Genomic DNA, 18,185 nt, shown 5'->3' on the forward strand with positions numbered 1-18,185 from the left:
GAACTTATGAGTAAGTGAACCTAACTGGAGGAGCAGGAGAAGGGTAACAGTGCAGAGAAGAAGGAGGAGAAAAGTTCCCACCATTAAATACATTCGTTTTAAAATATAAAGAATACATGATATCCAGATGCTTATGTATTGTCCCTTAAGGTGAGAGAATTTTAACAACTGCTTTTTATGAGAATTCTCCAAACAAAATCCCCTTTATCAATCTCATCACTTGCAGTTCTTATACGTAATTTCTGAAGTGGATGCTTATGCATAATTTGAGAAAGTATTTCCTTACAATGCTTTCGCTTTATTTTTCACTCCGTCAGAAATTACTTCTATCACATGCAGTCCAACATAAGGAATACAATTTTGATGAGCAAGGATACTGAAATTAAGAAACCTAAGATACTGCTGTCTGTGGATCTGATATTAAAGTTCCTTCTACTGATGTCAGGGTGGTAACCTGTGTGATTAAACCACATGAATTATACTTTTCTATCCTCTATTCAGTAGTACTTTGACTGGATGGTCAAGGAATTCAAAACTATTCAATAGTTAACGCTATGTTTTTTTTAATGTGTTTCTAATTCTTATCTACATAATCCGTATCTCTTCTTTACTATATCTAAGGGCCTTCAACGTTAGACACTATTGAACAATCTTAAAGAACAGGTAGTCATTAAAATGTCCTAAAACATTGTGATGTCAGTTATTTCACTCTTGAAACTATTTGAAACTAAAGCCAAAATAAAAACAACTGAACATATCTATATAATATTCTACACTTACTATAATGATTATATTAAAACTCAGTAGTCATTTCATTATGCATATTGTAGGTGATTCAGTTTGGATTTATGAAAATAACCCAAATAACCAATGATCTCTCAATAATCAACCTCAAAGTGTATTTTAATTACACACTATAAATCCATTATTCAAAGTTAGTTTTAGGACAAATGGCTTCACTATTTCAAGAACAGGTTCTAAGAAGTGAAAGTGAATGTGAAGTTGTATAAGTGAAATACACATATTACAACTCACTTCACCAATTTTGATTCTTTTATCTCCAGATATCACAGAATACATACAATAAACCTGAAAACAATACATTTTCTAATCTGAAAAAATATATATACAACAATGACATGATAATACCTTTATTATTTATTACCATCCCTCCCTCAAGGAAAAACGAAAAAGCATTTGGAACAGTCCAAACTGTAAACTTGACCTGATATTACTGATATGCCAGACCCTATTTAAAAAAGGCCCAAAAAAGAAAATGCCAAGAGTAAGCAAAAGTAACTTTCAAAAGAAAAAAAAATGTCACAAATTGAAATATATATATGTGATATATAATTAAACCATTTCATGTAATACACACATATCTATGTATAAACACATGCATGCATACATAAATATTTGAAAGTCACTTGCAATATGTTTTGAATAAGAATCACTGCTACCTACAAAAAGTGCAATGCAAACAAACAAAAAAACATAAAAACCTTATACCAATCAGTGACTTTCCTCTAGCAATCAAATCAGCATTCAATGTCTGTAAGTAACAGTTGGGATGCTATTTAATTTCAGAAATATAACAGCTCTTAACATAATTGTATTTGTTCTACAAGTCATTCTGAATTTGACATGTTTTATCCTAATGTTTCAAGGAAAGAAAACACTATATGCCCATTGGATAAAGCAGGAAAGAAGTATAAATGTAATAATCTTGGCACGTAAAAATATAGCTAACCTGCACAGAGCTTTTAATGTTTAGTTAAATTAGTATTTCCATAAATTGACTTTAAATTTTTTCAAAATTACCTACAATTATAATTATTTAATACAAACAGACATCATAAACTTGGGCAAAGCAGTTAAATGCATAACATAACTGTGGGATGAATAAACAACTTCTACCTTGACTGAAATTGGCTAACTTTTAAACAAGAGGTTCATCCTAGATCTAGATCTAGAATGGTGAAAAGGAGACAGATGTCCACAAGTACAGGCAAGAGGCAGTTATTAAATAATTCTGAGCAAAAAAAAATCTGAATCCCGTGTTAATGCTCCCCACAAAGGCCCACTTCAAATATTTAACTAATAAAACTGTCAGTACAATTGTCAACTACATTTGAAGTTTATCACTGACTTTGTAATTTCCAAGAAATTAGGGTTTTAACCTAGCATCCAAATTACAGGAAGTTTACTTAATTTTACTTTTTAATTATATTAAGAACTATATCAAACAGTATAATTCATGTCTGATAAAATCATGAAAATGCCATATCAAATAGCAAACAATCAAAAGATGTTTTTATTACCCATAGTTTGTTAAAACGACTATCATTATTTTTTGTTTTAAATCAAGGCAGGAAGGTTCTCTCTTTTCCCTTCTCTCTTTCTATTTTATTTTTTAAGACTTATTTATTTACTGGTTGTGGTGGATCTTTGCGCCACACGGGGGCTTCCTCTAGTTGCAGTGAGCAGGGGCTACTTTTTGTTGTGGTGCGTGGGCTTCTCAACTGTGGTGGCTTCCTTGTTGTAGAGCACGGGCTCTAGGCACACAGGCTTCAGCAGTTGTGGCTTGTGGACTCGAGAGCACAGGCTCAGCAGTTGTGGCACACGGGCTTTGCTGTCCCATGGCATGTGGGATCTACCCAGCCCAGGGATCAAATGGGTGTCCCTTGCACTGCAAGGTGGACGCTTAACCACAGGACCACCAGTGAAGCCTCTCCACTTATTTTGTCATTCTCTGTGCTAAACTGAAATCATCCAGTGAGTCTCTCTAGCTTTCAACTGGGCCAATGAAGCTTGGGGTTTAAGTTCATGGGCTGTGCTGCAGAGTGACTTTGGTGTGAACTCTTAACTCTGGAATCTTAAGCAAGTGACTTGGTCTTCTGGTCATCAAAACTACCACACATTATTCAGTGGTCAAGATGGGAAGCAATCATCACAATTAGCTTTGGGAAAATCAGAACTTTTCGGCTCCCTCTTCTCTCCCTGCTTTCTCCCATCAGATTCCTTGTAAAGAGATCTGGATCTGCTGTCATGCTAGTAAAGGCTTCACCCCCGAAGAGTGGTAGCCTTTATGGTCACCATCTCTCTATCATTCTGGGCCTATTATACTTACCTGGATTTTTTTTTTGGATCTTGTTCTCTGCTTTGAACAGCTAAATAATCACCTAAAAATTAAATTGTTCTAGGGTAAAAATGCTAGAAAGAAATTAACATGTGGCTCCTCAAAGAATCTGGAGAAGGCAATGGCACCCTACTCCAGTATTCTTGCCTGGAAAATCTCATGGATGCAGGAGCCTGGTGGGCTGCAGTCCATGGGGTCACTAAGAGTCCGACACGACTAAGCGACTTCACTTTAACTTTTCACTTTCATGCATTGGAGAAGGAAACGGCAACCCACTTCAGTGTTCTTGCCTGGAGAATCCCAGGGCCTGGGGAGCCTGGAGGGCTGCCATCTATGGGGTCGCACAGAGTCGGACACGACTGAAGCAACTTAGCAGCAGCAGCAGCAGCAGCCTCAAAGAATCATTTCTATTTTCACAGAAAACACTTACTCATAACAAGCTGAAACCTAAAGAAATCAAAGCTTAAAGTAGGACTATTATAAACCCAATCAGTAAGATTCACTTGGAGGACTGAGGAATTGGAACCTATGTTTTATAAACCTACAAACCAAGACATAGGGGGAAGGAGGCAGGTTGAAATCACATTTGAAAATCCTGAACATCAAATTCTTTTATCTTTCTAACAGACATATTACTTTCCAGTGGATCTATAATTAAAGTTTCAATATATTGGTAAATAAAACTATATTCAAATTCAAAAAAGAATTAGTAAGGGATGAAAAATATTGCCAGCAAAATCTCTGATGTGTCTTGTTCAGAATGCCAATCTTAATCACATAGGCTTCTGATTGCTAACAATTAAAATCCTGATCTCCTTTTTTTCCCTCCTAATAGATGAAAGCCTTTGTGAAGAAGATGTAAAATTTGCCCTGTCATATTACTGACAAGTGGCACTGAGCTGGTAAAGTAGTGTATTAATACTGATTACACTGATTAATAGTACCGTAAAAATTGGTTCAATGGCGCTTTAACATTTTTTAAAGGAACAGATGAGAGACATACTGGGCAGAATATATAATTGGTTTATCTTATTCTACTGCAAAGAGAAATCTTTGAAATTTGTGAGTTGGGTGGAAGCTGAATTGTTTCTAGTTTTAATCAATAAATTCATTTAAAAATGAAAATGTTTAATTAAACATCTTTCCATCCTACCCACCTATCCCAACTACCCCACTATGAGGAAGCTTTAAAAGAAACTGCTCAAGGCTTAGGACAGAGCTTTTTAAATTCAAGCACTGTCAATCTTCCTCATGAAAATGAGTATGAACTCAACATTATACTATTGCCACAAGAGGCACTATTTATTGATTATGCTTCCAATATGACAGGTTATAGGAAATAACACACTGTATAAAGTGAGAGCATCAATACCATAAACACTTCTAAGGAAGAGCAAGAAGTTTCAATACATGCATTGATAAAAAGTGTTCTCATATACAGGCCACTTTATAATCAATCTGATTTCGGTGTTGACCATCTGGTGATGTCCATGTGCAGAGTCTTCTCTTGTGTTGTTGGAAGAGGGTGTTTGCTATGACCAGTGCATTCTCTTGACAAAACTCTATTAGCCTTTGCCCTGCTTCATTCCGCGCTCCAAGGTCAAATTTGCCTCTTACTCCAGGTGTTTCTTGACTTCCTAGTTTTGCATTCCAGTCCTCTATAATGAAAAGGACATCTCTTTTGGGTGTTAGTTCTAAAAGGTCTTGTAGGTCTTCATAGAACTGTTCAACTTCAGCTTCCTCAGTGTTACTGGTTGGGGCATAGGCCTGGATTACTGTAATATTGAATGGTTTGCCTTGGAAACGAACAGAAATCATTCTGTCATTTTTAAGATTGCATCCAAGTACTGCATTTCGGACTCTTTTGTTGACCATGATGGCTACTCCATTTCTTCTAAGGGATTCCTGCCCACAGTAGTAAATATAATGGTCATAGGAGTTAAATTCACCCATTCCAGTCCATTTTAGTTCACTGATTCCTAGAATATCTATATTCATTCTTGCCATCTCCTGTTTGACCACTTCCAATTTGCCTTGATTAATGGACCTAACATTCCAGGTTCCTATGCAATATTGCTCGTTACAGCACCGGACCTTGCTTCTATCACCGGTCACATCCACAACTGGGTATTGGTTTTGCTTTTGCTCCACCCCTTCATTCCTTCTAGAGTTATTTCTCCACTGATCTCCAGTAGCATACTGGGCACCTACCAACCTGGGGAATTCTTCATTCATCCTATCATTTTGCCCTTTGATACTGTTCATGGGGTTCTCAAGGCAAGTATAACCTCAAATATGCAGATGACACTACCCTTATGGCAGAAAGTGAAGAGGAACTCAAAAGCCTCTTGATGAAAGTGAAAGAGGAGAGTGAAAAGGTTGGCTTGAAGCTCAACATTCAGAAAACAAAGATCATGGCATCTGGTCCCATCACTTCATGGGAAATAGATGGAAAAACAGTGGAGACAGTGTCAGACTTTATTTTTTTGGGCTCCAAGATCACTGCAGATGCTGATTGCAGCCATGAAATTAAAAGACACTTACTCCTTGGAAGGAAAGTTATGACCAACCTAGACAGTACATTAAAAAGCAGAGACATTACTTTGCCAACCAAGGTCCGTCTAGTCAAGGCTATGGTTTTTCCCATGGTCGTGTATGGATGTGAGAGTTGGACTGTGAAGAATGCTGATCGCCGAAGAATTGATGTTTTTGAACTGTGGTGTTGGAGAAGAATCTTGAGAGTCCCTTGGACTGCAAGGAGATCCAACCAGTCCATTCTAAAGGAGATCAATCCTGGGTGTTCATTGGAGGGACTGTTGCTAAAGCTGAAACTGCAATACTTTGGTCACCTCATGCGACAAGTTGACTCACTGGAAAAGACTCTGATGCTGGGAAAGGTTGGGGACGGGAGGAGAAGGAGACGACAGAGAATGAGATGGCTGGATGGTATCACCGACTTGATGGACCTGAGTTTGAGTGAACTCTGGGAGTTGGTGATGGACAGGGAGGCCTGGCGTGCTGTGATTCATGGGGTCGCAGAGAGTCGGACAGGACTGAGCGACTGAACTGAACTGAACTGATACAGGCCACTTTATAATCTCAACCCGAGAAGATTCAAAGGAAAAGGATTCGCTCTCCCTCCTTTGACAGCTAAAGGATTATACTTCCGTTGTGTGGCTCACCCAAGTTTTTCCAACGAGTTAAAACAGATTTAGGAATCTCGGTCAAGCAGATTTTTCACTACAACACCTTGTTAAAAGCGGCCCTTCAGAGTAAGACATAAAATACACGAAAGAGTAAATGAAAAATTGAGCTTAACTGGAGAAGCTCAAGGAAGCCACTTGTTTGGGGTAGTGCTTTTCATATCACAACTATGCAGCAAACAATCTGATGGGCGATGTTGACCTCAGAAGCTTGAACATATAACCAATGTGGCAAAAGCCTCTCGTTGTTTAAAAAAAAAAAAAAAATCAAGAAAAATTTCTAGTGGTAACAAATAATTTGTGGAGTCTTAAATATCTCTACGGAGAAGGCAATGGCAAGCCACTCCAGTACTCTTGCCTAGAAAATCCCATAGATGGAGGAGCCTGGTAGGCTGCAGTCCGTGGGGTCGCTATGGGTTGGACACGACTGAGCGAGTTCACTTTCACTTTTCACTTTCACACATTGGAGAAGGAAATGGCAACCCACTCCAGTGTTCTTGCCTGGAGAATCCCAGGGACGGGGGAGCCTGGTGGGCTTCTGTCTATGGGGTCACACAGAGTCGGACACGACTAAAGTGACTTAGCTGATAGCTGAAATATCTCTAACAATGGGCTTTTGGAAAATAGCTTTTGGAAAATAACAGAGAGAGGCAGTCGTGGTGTGGGTTTAACAGCCAAGCATTCCAGTTCTTAAGTCAGACACACGTGGACTCCCCCACCAGCCCCTGCAAGCCAGCTCAACCAGGAAGTAGCTGTGGAACTTTGGGGAAGTCACTTGACCTCTCTGAAGTTCAGCATCTTTATCTTTAAAAGGAAGGTGATAATAATCTGTGCTTCACTCATGTAAATGAAAATTCATGTACAGTACAGTCCTTTTAACTGCCATGTGTTAGCATTATCAACTGGAGTTGCCCAATCAAGAAACAGCTGCTTTGCAAAGTAGTTATCTTCCTAACACAAGAAATCTTCTATCAAGCCCGGCAAGGATCTGTTAAAGAACATCACGTAAGGAATTCTTGGCACTGGGGAAGAGGTTGTTCTACTTGATTTCTAAAGCCCCTGGTATTCTTGGAAATCTGTAACTATTCCTGAAGGTCTCTTTTGCACCTTGACTAAGTTTAACCAACTTGTACTGTGCTTTAACCACTGTTAATGCAAAAAAAAAAAAAAAACATTAACAAGAATCAGTACCTACTCCTCAATTGGAGGAGAGAGAAACACAGACAATTTCATTCTAAGATGGTTTTTCAGTGATACAAGCTCCACGAACTTCAGGTTCACAAAGAGCCTCCTCAAGGCTGAATCCTAAGGATACAAACCACAAGTGACCTCTGTGCTAAGGGGACTCCAGCCTTAATTCTGAAGACTTGTAAAAAGACAGGTACATCCCTTCAGCTGAAGTATGAAGGATAGATTTCATAGACACAACACTGGAAACAAAAAGGCTAGTTCACCAATCCAAGATATTTTTGTTTTCAAAACCAGATTACAGAAGAAAAAAAATATATGTTCAACAAATTATCTATCCTAATTTTCCAAAGTATGCGAGGATTCCATGATTCCATAATGGGGTTTCAAAAACTGAGCCTATCTAAGGCAAGTTTCAAAAGAAGAGGAAAAAAACTTTTCAGGGCTTCACAATTCAAGTGCTGGAAAATATGGGTTGTTCCAGAAAAAACCCATAGCTTCGCTCAAGTTGTGATTAAAATCTACACCTACTATATATATTGTCTTTTCTTCTAGGTGTCTCTGGAGCAAAAGCTCACGTACATGTGCTTTGGTTCACATTAAATATACATTAAATATGTCCATTTCTGCAAAGTAAATGTGACAAATGTATGCCGCTAAAACCTTTATCATCAAAGCTGGATAACTCACATGCTTTATACGCAGGGTATTGAGAGTTCAAAGAAGCAAAGCAGATTTTGATTATTATGATGCTTCCAGTAAAATGAATGAAATGATTACTCGCATAAAATTTTTTCAAAGTGCTTCAATAGACTTGTATCTATTTTCTAAAACATCATATATAGCATTAAAAACATAATTGAGCAGAATATGATTACAAGGAACAAAATTACGTTCAAAGGCAGAAGTAAATGCATTCCAAAATCGAAGTTGAGGAGAATACATTTGCAACACTTAATTTAGTGGCTCCCTTCTAGAGCTGGGTCGCTAACACAGCAGAAAAGCAAGCCAGTTTGTCTGCTCTCACCTCCATGCAACGCCTGCGTTTTGCAGGTGTGCCTCAAGGACTTCTACCTCTTACTCTTTGAATCATCTTGCAGACACTAATGAGCATCGCTCTTCAGCTTTAATTATTGGCCCCTGACAAGTCAACATAATAGGAATCAGCTTAACCAAGCATACTCCCTAGTGACATGTTCAATTACTCAGGTTGTACTTCTCCGGGAGAGGTCTGAGGGGTTGCTAATTTAACACTGTCAAAAAAATAAACATAGGTATCACTTACAGTTTATCTTTTGACCTTTATGTCACCAAATCTAACAGGATATGCTTCTACCCTCCCTCCCCCCGGAAAGGATCGGCAGATTAAGTGTGCTACAAGGCCTTTCCAAAAAAATTAAAGAATGTCCTGACATCCACACTAGTGTATGAAGTTACATAATGTGCTTATAATCTGAAAATGCTGTACTTTCTTGGGAGAGTTACTTCATTTCTCTTTTAAAAAAGAGACACATAGGATATACTCTGATCTGCTGTTCTGCTACTATCCCTTTATTGGTTCATATCAGAAGAAAATAGCAATTCTGCTTGGTTATCATTGAGTATAAAATAAGATGCATATTAAACTAAGAATTTTAAGGATAATTTTTCAACAGAAATTTCTAAGCATATTACACAATGGGTGACAGTGGTTTACGGTAATACATCCCTTTCTTAGGGTATAGAAATAAATTAGCATTTTAAATTCAAAACTACAGCACAGTAACTTTTAGCCAGTTAACTAAAAATAACTCAAAACTGCACTGTCATTGAGCTATACCATTAACACTTCTTTTAATTTCTGTAATAATTTCGTTGTTACAAAAAGTGTTCCAATTTAATTCTTGTAAAGCTTACAATCTCCCTTTTACACAAGTGATTGAAGACACGCTATCTGTCAGCACTGACTTTTTTCTTCAAAGCACTCTCACCTTCAAACTTTAATCCTGGCAAAATCCAGTGGAGAAGGGCCATCCAAGAAATGACTAATCAAATCTGACCTAGTACAATGGTCACAGGCTACACCCCCTCCACCCTGGTTTCAGAATGCTGAAGTGTAAAAAGGTATCTAACAGGGAAATGAGGTCTTCCAGAAGTGGCTCAGTAGTAAAGAATTCACCTGCCAATACACGAGACATGGATTCAGGAAAATCCCCTGGAGAAGGAAATGGCAACTCACTCCAGTATTCTGGCCTGGCAAATCCCATAGACAGAAGAGCCTGGAGAGCTACAGTCCTTTGGATCAAAAAAGTCAGACAGGACTTAGCAACTAAACAACAAGAGAAGAGAAGCATCTTTACAAATGTGTTGCAATGGCAAAAGGAACTCAAAGCGTGTGTCCTAATGATAATGGGACAATTGTAACTTTACATAAAAATTATTTTTAAAATAATATCAAAACTGTATATTTTCTATTACATTATTATAACTAACACTTTCAAAAAATAATGTCTTTTACAAAGATTACTGTGATGTGACCTTTATAAGGGTCAGGGTCTTTGTATATTTGTATACATCAATTTGTAATTTTAATGCCCAGATCAGTGTCTAGCTCATTTAGAGTAAATGCTCTAAAACCTATTTATTAAAATAAAAATGGAATGAGTGAATAAAGCTTTGCTATATTCCTAATGTTTAACTCACTCTAAAGACAGATGAATGTCAGTTTTTCAAAAAGTAGTTCATATTTTTCCTTTCTTAGCATACAAACACATAACATACTAATACTTTCTAGAATAGAAAAGCATTATTGATGTTTGTGATAATAAATGTTATTTTGCAATATTCTATTTTCCTCCTTAATAAGTGGAGGTTACTTTTATAAGTAAATAGCAATAAAAAACAAGTAAATAGACAAACTAGGAAAGTGTAAACATCATGACATATATTAAGGGGATTAATTTTCAATCCATTTATTTTTCTAGGTTAAAATAAAATGATGGCATTATTGATATTCAGAAACTTTGAATGTTTTTTCTCTTTTTCACAGCAGCAGAGATGTAAGTAAATTAATATAAGAATTATTGACTTCTTTAACAGTAAGAGCTGGCCTTTGGAAGACAATATCTGAATTTCTGATCTGATTATAAACAGGGAATATTTGAGGCTCAAGATCTTCCTTGTACAATTATTATTATCAGTATTATTAGTATAATTAGTATTATCAGATTCTGATAACTAAATATTTGCTAAACTTAATTTCTAAAGGTATAGACAATTAAGAATTTATTATTTTTTCCTAAAATCCTCCACATTTCTTTGTCTACTGCTTTTAGGAAAACTTTTTAATTTTACAGAAATAATGCTAATATTGTGGAACGTTCAACAGTATGGAATACTAATACAGATTTCCATGTGAATATTAATATATTATTTCTCATTCACCAAATTAGTTCCTCAAAAGCATTCTTAAGTTTAATTCAAAATAAACAAAGGAAAATCTGTAAAACTGGCTCAGCATTCCCAGGCATTAATGAATAAAACGAGAGGCTTCTTCCTCTCGAGCCCTCAGAGTAGACTTAAGGGTGGCATCCCACCTGCCCACCTGTCTTAAAAGGAAACCTTTTAAAATGACAGGACAGTCAAACCTCCCAGTCCCACACAGAGCCCCACTCCAAACCCAAGGCACCCATAGAAGGGCGTTTCTATGGCCTTGAATTCAATGACCATTTGAAATTCAATGGTTTCTCGGAACCAACCTTACTCCAAAACCATGATAAAACACCATACCACATAAAATAACTGATCTAAGCTGACAAAGCTGAACTGTACTTCATTTTTAAACCTTAAACTGAGATACCTGTGCAATCATTATGTGCAAAAACAGCTACACATTCCAGCAAATGAGGGTGGTAAGTAACACTGTCCTGAATTAAAGATTCACCTCAGTTCAACAGCACACCCCTCAGTGTCTGGTTAAAGGTGTGAGTTATCAATGTAATAACAGAAGCAGAAATAAATTAACAGAGCGGAGGCCAAACGAAGAGATAAGTCTTCGAAAGAGATGAGAGAAAGAGGCAAGTCAATGGAGCTCAGAGATAAAGGGGCGGGCGCTCCAGGTGGCACCGGTTCCGAGAAGGCCCTCTGAGAGGTATGATGATGTGACACGGGAGACAGGAGGCCTGGGGTAGGTGAGGAGAGGGACAAAGGAAGGGCCAGGGAGACAGGGACCAGCTGGATAATGAGCGTGAGTGAAACAGGGCCAAGAGGTGAACATAAACGGTTCCACCTCAAACACTAAGCCATTCTTCCACTTGGTGGTTACAGACACTTCCTTATCGCTTCCCCAAATATCTTCAGGAATCACATTCCCTAAACACCCGAACCCTAGACGCTATTAACTGTCAAAGGCAAACACAGCACAACAGTCAGTGAGCTTTCACAGGTCAAGCTCCTCTGAGCGGATGATTCCAAACGATTTATTAACAGTGAAAATGACAGCTTTTGTTCCCCCTCCCCTCTCTGTTAACCTTGCTGTTATAACTTTCAGGAAAATACCAAGCAGAATTTCAATTAAGAGTTTTTATTACCAGGTCACATGTTCCAAACGTAGGAGCATCCAGGGTAAAGAAAACAGATTATTTTGACATTTGTGTTTCTCACTTCGACACCGAGAGTTCTTTTGTAATGATTAAAAATGAAAAAGGAAAACTCAGAGTCATTCATAATGTTTCCAATATGTTATCAAGCACTTGTGACCTTTTCCATGAATTTTTAAAGATCAGATTCCTTTGGCAAGTAATTATCTATCCCCCATCCCAGTGAATCCATTCTCCTCAGACAACGCCATGTAAAGCAGAAGGCTGAGGGGCCAGGACACTGACACATAACATCAGCATATGGGCAGGTGGGCGGAGCTTATACCAGTCAATTTCCACATATGCAAGCCAGCAGCCAGCACACAACACCTTCTGCTAAGAGGAGGCTTATACCTCTTACAGAACTTTAAAGAGTAAGTGTGATTTCAATATATTCCAACAACTCCGTGTGCTGATCTCAAATACAGATAGTAAAAGATTAACCATTCAGTATTTTTAAAACCAATGTTTACAACATTAGGAGAAAAACAGATTAACCTAGTATACTGGCAACCTGAAGATATCAAGGTTCATGTTGGCTATTACAGCTTCCCCCCAAAAGTTTTGAATTTGTCTTCGGAAAAAATGAGATCTTTTTAAGAACTATAATGGAGAAATTGATTGCGAGGTATACATTTTTCTGAATGGTTGTTTTGAAAAACCTTGATATTCTAAATCCCCAACTTCTTTTTCTTTACTGACACAAAAGTAACATACTTGTACTGGCTACTACCAATCCTGGGACTTTCCTGGTGGCTCAGACGGTAAAGAATCTGCCTGCAATGCAAGAGACCCAAGTTTGATCCCTGGGTCAGAAAGATCCCCTGGAGAAGGGAATGGTAGCCCACGTCAGTATTCTTTCCTGGGGAATTCCATGGACAGATGAGCCTGGTGGGTTATAGTCCATGAGGTCACAAAGAGTTGGACATGACTTAGCAACTAATACTTCACTTCATTACTTCTGCAAAGCCTCCATACCTACTTACTAGGACTGACTCTGGCTCCAATCCCAGCATTTACTGTACAGGTCTTGAAAATCAATATCCTTTATTCTGTGTCCTTTCCACATTCATCTGGCACACTGATAAAAGGGAGGGCCACTGTCTTTCCTACGCCAATCCATTGGCCTATGTTCTTCCTTCCAAAACAGACTGCATGCTTCTTAAACCAAGAAGCATATCCTATTGTTATATATTCCTGATACTTTTAGTTCCTTTACACACAAACATCCATTTGGTAAATCTCGTGACCTAATTAAGTTGGGAAATCATCTACCTAGGATCTCAACCATGTCTAGTGGCATTTAAAAAATTTTATGATGCTAAGTTCATTGGAAGGACTGATGCTAAAGCTGAAACTCCAATACTTTGGCCACCTCATGCATCGAGGTGACTCACTGGAAAAGACTCTGATGCTAGTGGGAGTGGGAGGAGACGGGGACGACAGAGAATGAGATGGCTGGATGGCATCACCAACTCTATGGACATAAGTTTGAGTGAACTCCAGGAGTTGGTGATGGACAGGGAGGCCTGGCGTGCTGTGATTCATGGGGTCGCAGAGAGTCGGGCACAACTGAGCGACTGAACTGAACTGAAGTACACCGACATGCCATATTTTCAAGATGCTTATGATCATAGCCTTGGCAACTCTGACCCCGCTAATTAATATGTCAGTCCACGCAAAGGATAGGTTCAGCACTGATGTTTACTGTTTACTTAAGACACTATTTCCCATTCTCGCGGTTTCCAAATTCACAGGAGGATGAATGAAACCACACTGAAACTTTCTCCTCTTCCCCACCAAATGTAAAAAGCCTACACCAGACCCATGAAAGTGAGCAAACATGGCCCTTAAACAGAAAATGCTATGACTATGCCTGCTCCTAACATCACAGCACGCTTCAATCATCATAACTACTGTCTGTCTTTCATCTCAAGAGTTGGGAAGAATATTTCTAAGAAGCGTGCACTTGTCAGTGACACTGTGTTTGTGCATGCTAAGTCACATCCAATTCTTTGTGACCCCTTGGACTGTAGCCCACCAGGCTCCTCTGTCCATGGGATTTTCCAGGCAAGAGTACTGGAACGGGAAGCCATTTCTTCCTCTAGGAGATCTTCCTGAACCAGGGTGTGAACCCATGTCTCCTGTTTTGCAGGCGGATTCTTTACCCACTGAACCATCAGGGAAGCCCCATATGTCAGTGACACCATGACATACAAAAGTACTACTTCTAAATCTTAATGTAACATTAGTAATTATGATATACATAAGTGGTGTTGACCAAGAAAATCTAACACTGGGATTCAAGAAACCAGATTCCTAACCACAAGGGCAATTCTAAACTGAATCTGTTTTGTGAATTCAGTTTAGGATTGCCCTTCTTATTGACACAAATGAAAGATTAAGCATTATACGCTTAAAATTTCTGGGACAGTCTATAAACTATGGCCTATGACCAGGGATAAATGTGCACATGATGGTAAACAATATTTGAGTAAATTAAGTCACATCATTGACAAAGACAGCTGTCATTCATTGTTAACATTGAGAAAGGCTCATAAAAAAAAATCTACTATTGGCTTCTAATGAAAGCTCTTGAGTTTTTAGATTATTATAAATGGAAATCAGTAAACAAGGAGACCAAACCAGTCTGGAGGGGCTGATGCTGAAGCTGAAACTCCAGAACTTTTGGCCACCTGATGCGAAGAACTGACTCATTTGAAAAGACCCTGATGCTGGGAATGATTGAAGGCAGGAGGAGAAGGGGACGACAGAGGATGAGATGGTTGGAGGGCATCACTGACTCAATGGACATGAGTTTGAGTAAGCTCTGGGAGTTGGTGATGGACAGGAAAGCCGGAAGCCTGGTGTGCTGCAGTCCATGGGGTCACAAAAAGTCGGACACAACTGAGCGACTGAATTGAACTAAAAACAAGGAGAGGAAACAATGGCAGCTCAATATTTAAATCCAGCTATTCCAGCTCTTCCCTGGTGGCTCAGACTGCAAACTGGGGGAGACCCAGGTTCAATCCCTGGGTCAGGAAGATTCCCCTGCAGAAGGAATTGGCAACCCACTCCAGTATTCTTGCCTGGAGAATCCCATGGACAGAGGAACCTGGTGGGCTGCAGTCCATGGGATTGCATAGTCAGACACAACTGAGTGCCTAACACACATACACACACGCGCGCGCGCGCGTGCGTGCACGCACAGAGAAAATTGGACCCTACAGCAGAGACCAGATCCACTCACTTCCCTGGCACCAGAGTTTCATGGAATCCGAAGTTAAAGTCTGGCATAGGGAGCCTTGTTCCTCAGTATTTCTCACTGCTGCAAAGCATTTTAGCAATTAAGTATGAGAAAACACTGGTGATAGCATAAGATTCACTTCATGGATTTAAACTCCTCCATTATTGTCCTATACTTAGTCATTTTTTTTTTCTTACCATCTAGTCAGTGGGGTTCTGTACATTTAAGATTTTTCAAACCTGTAAAAAAATAAATTTCTGTAACACATTTTATTTTTATGATGGATTGCATGTGCTTTTAGGGTTATCCAATTATCTAGAATCAAACCTGCCAGATACATGAAAGCACCTTGCTAATGTAAAAACAAATGCTGGTACTAGAAAAGATCAAGAATCTTTGGAATGCTTATAAATATATACATTCTTTTTTTTTTTTTTAAGAAAAAAGACAGGGAGATGAGATTTAAAAAAACAACTGTTTTTTATAGACACTCTACCTAAAGATTTAATTTGAAAGGGTAACATTCCTGCTAGAATACTTGTGTCTTTAGTTGCCTTACAGGAGCTTGAGCTTTATTTGAATTATACCTTTATCTTAAAATCTACTAAACACTATAAAAATCTCAAGATAAAGCTTGCTTTTACTCTTTCATGTTAATGCTTCAGCACTGAAAAATGTAGTAATATTTATGAATGACAAAATCCATTTTGAAATCCTATGAAGATGTTTGAGCTCTTTATTTTACACAAGTTTATTAATATGAATAAAAATACCATATTTATTATCATCCTTGCTCAGTATCTACATATCAATATGTTATCCAGCAGCACTCAGAGTACTGGTACACAAGTGAGAGGATGGTATTCACTGGTCTTCTAAAACCAGGCTTTAGCATTTTAAATCTCAACATTCATCTTCATATTGAATGATTCTTTGGATAACACTCAATTCATACAGTGTCAATTTTAGGGCTATAGTAAGACTTAAGTAGGTGTGAGCTTATTCTGACTTATCATTAAGCCTCACGCACCACAAATATTTTATGTTTATTAGCCTTAAATGTTCAGATATACAAAAATAAAGTAACTACCTAAAGAGCAGGGCTGTTTCTACCTGGTCTACTCCCAGCCAGCCAGTACCCAGCCTAAAGTCTTGCTCTTAGTAGGTACTGATGTGTTTACTCAATGTGTGCAAAAATGCAGCATCAAGCTATTTGAGCCACAGGAGGACATCATTTTTAGGGTAGTGCCATGTTTATAAATAAAATTTGGCATCAATTTCCAAACACTCAAAAAATTTCAAATTCTTGTAAAGTTCAAATTCCTTACAGTTGTGTTTTAAGAGCAAACCACCGCCCCCACCATGTGTATCCTTAATATAAAACTGAATCATCAAACTGTTGTTTTTATACAAAAGCCTGTGATAGATAAGCAGCCTTTTAAGTCTCTTTATACGATTCTTTCAGTAATAGTTTATACTTATACAATCATTTTCCAAAGATAGAAAAAGGATTACTGTGGGCATTCAAAATCTACCAAGGCTACTTCCCACAACTATAAAACAGGTCAGAAAAATATGAGCGCTAAAATCAGCGATCAATATCTGGCCTGTCCCAAAAGCAGTCCAGGGAGAAAATTTTTATTTAGAGTCCTTACAACATTAATGAGGCAGAGGAATCTTTGCTGACTAAAGCCAGGAGTTAGCAGAGAAAAGAAACAAAGACTGTTTTCATAAAATCATAACAACCAAGTTGCTAAGGTGTAAAGAGGCCGTTTAAATATCTAGGTTACTCTGTGCCTTGAACTATTTTGAACATTCCAGGGAATTGCTGCTGAATCCATTTTAGGGAAGTCCCAAATGCAAAATTACATGCACTGTGAGAAAAGTTAAAAGAAACGTTGACAACTGTGAGAGGGTAAAATAATTTGTAAACTGGTGTAAACTGCCTGTTAAGTTATAAACTTTACTTTTATCAGCTCTGGGCAGAACTTAGGGGTCTTTTAGAAACTAGACTGGACAAATGCCCCAAAGTGATATGCATATTTGTGTTTTCACAATGCTACCTGGCAGACAGCTTGGTGAGGAAACAAGTCATTATTTTCCCTCCCCTTTTGACTGGAGACATATTAAGCAGACAGAATTTTCCTGCTGAGTTGGTAACACCAAAAAAAAAAAGCCTCAGCCCAAATGCAGAAAGCTTGCTTTTAGGAAGTAAAGAAGAAGGATATAACTGATTTCACTTTGCTGTACACCTGAAATGAACTACACTGTAAGTCAATGATACTCCAATAAAAATTTTTTTAAAAGACGGAATCTAAACTTCCTTACCATTTTGACATTCCCTTTCCTCATCACCTCTAACACATCTACTAAAACTCAGGGTACAAAAGGCACAGTTTTATTTTCATAAAGACGAAAGTAACATTAACATTAATCAATGCTGTGATTTCTTTGTAGTAACACAACTTTTCCCTATCTGAATCTTTCAAAACATTTTATAAACAGAACTCCAAATGGTGTAAAGTGAGGTAAGTGTGAATGTTAGATCTATTTTTGAAATGCTTCTTATTCACTTTTGACATTTACCAAATATTAACCTATATTCTAGTCATTTGCATGATGGCTAATCTTCCCTATTAGACTAAAAACACCATGAAGGCAGGGGCTTATCTTGGCTATTTGTATATAAAGCCTGTGGTGCCTGGCACACTCACGCACACATGCACACACACACACACACACACACACACACACACAGCACTTGCTATCTTGGCTATTTGTATATAAAGCCT

The 18,185-nt window shown here is 38.1% G+C and overlaps 1 protein-coding gene and 1 long non-coding RNA gene across 16 annotated transcripts in view; both read right to left on the reverse strand.

Moving 5' to 3' along the window:
* TRPS1 (transcriptional repressor GATA binding 1) overlaps positions 1-18,185 on the reverse strand; it is a 280,216-nt gene that overhangs the window by 144,690 nt on the left and 117,341 nt on the right. The gene's annotated exons all lie outside the window — the stretch shown is intronic.
* Positions 2,174-18,185, reverse strand: part of LOC148775241 (uncharacterized) — a 43,797-nt gene continuing 27,785 nt past the window's right edge. Inside the window, exon 2 of the long non-coding RNA XR_016039343.1 lies at positions 2,174-18,161. This is a non-coding gene — a long non-coding RNA (uncharacterized LOC148775241). The remainder of the gene's footprint in view (positions 18,162-18,185) is intronic.

This window comes from Moschus berezovskii, chromosome 16 (genome assembly GCF_049115385.1).
Source record: "Moschus berezovskii isolate FMDL1 chromosome 16, NW_MosBer_1.0, whole genome shotgun sequence".
Taxonomy (NCBI): Eukaryota; Metazoa; Chordata; class Mammalia; order Artiodactyla; family Moschidae; genus Moschus; species Moschus berezovskii.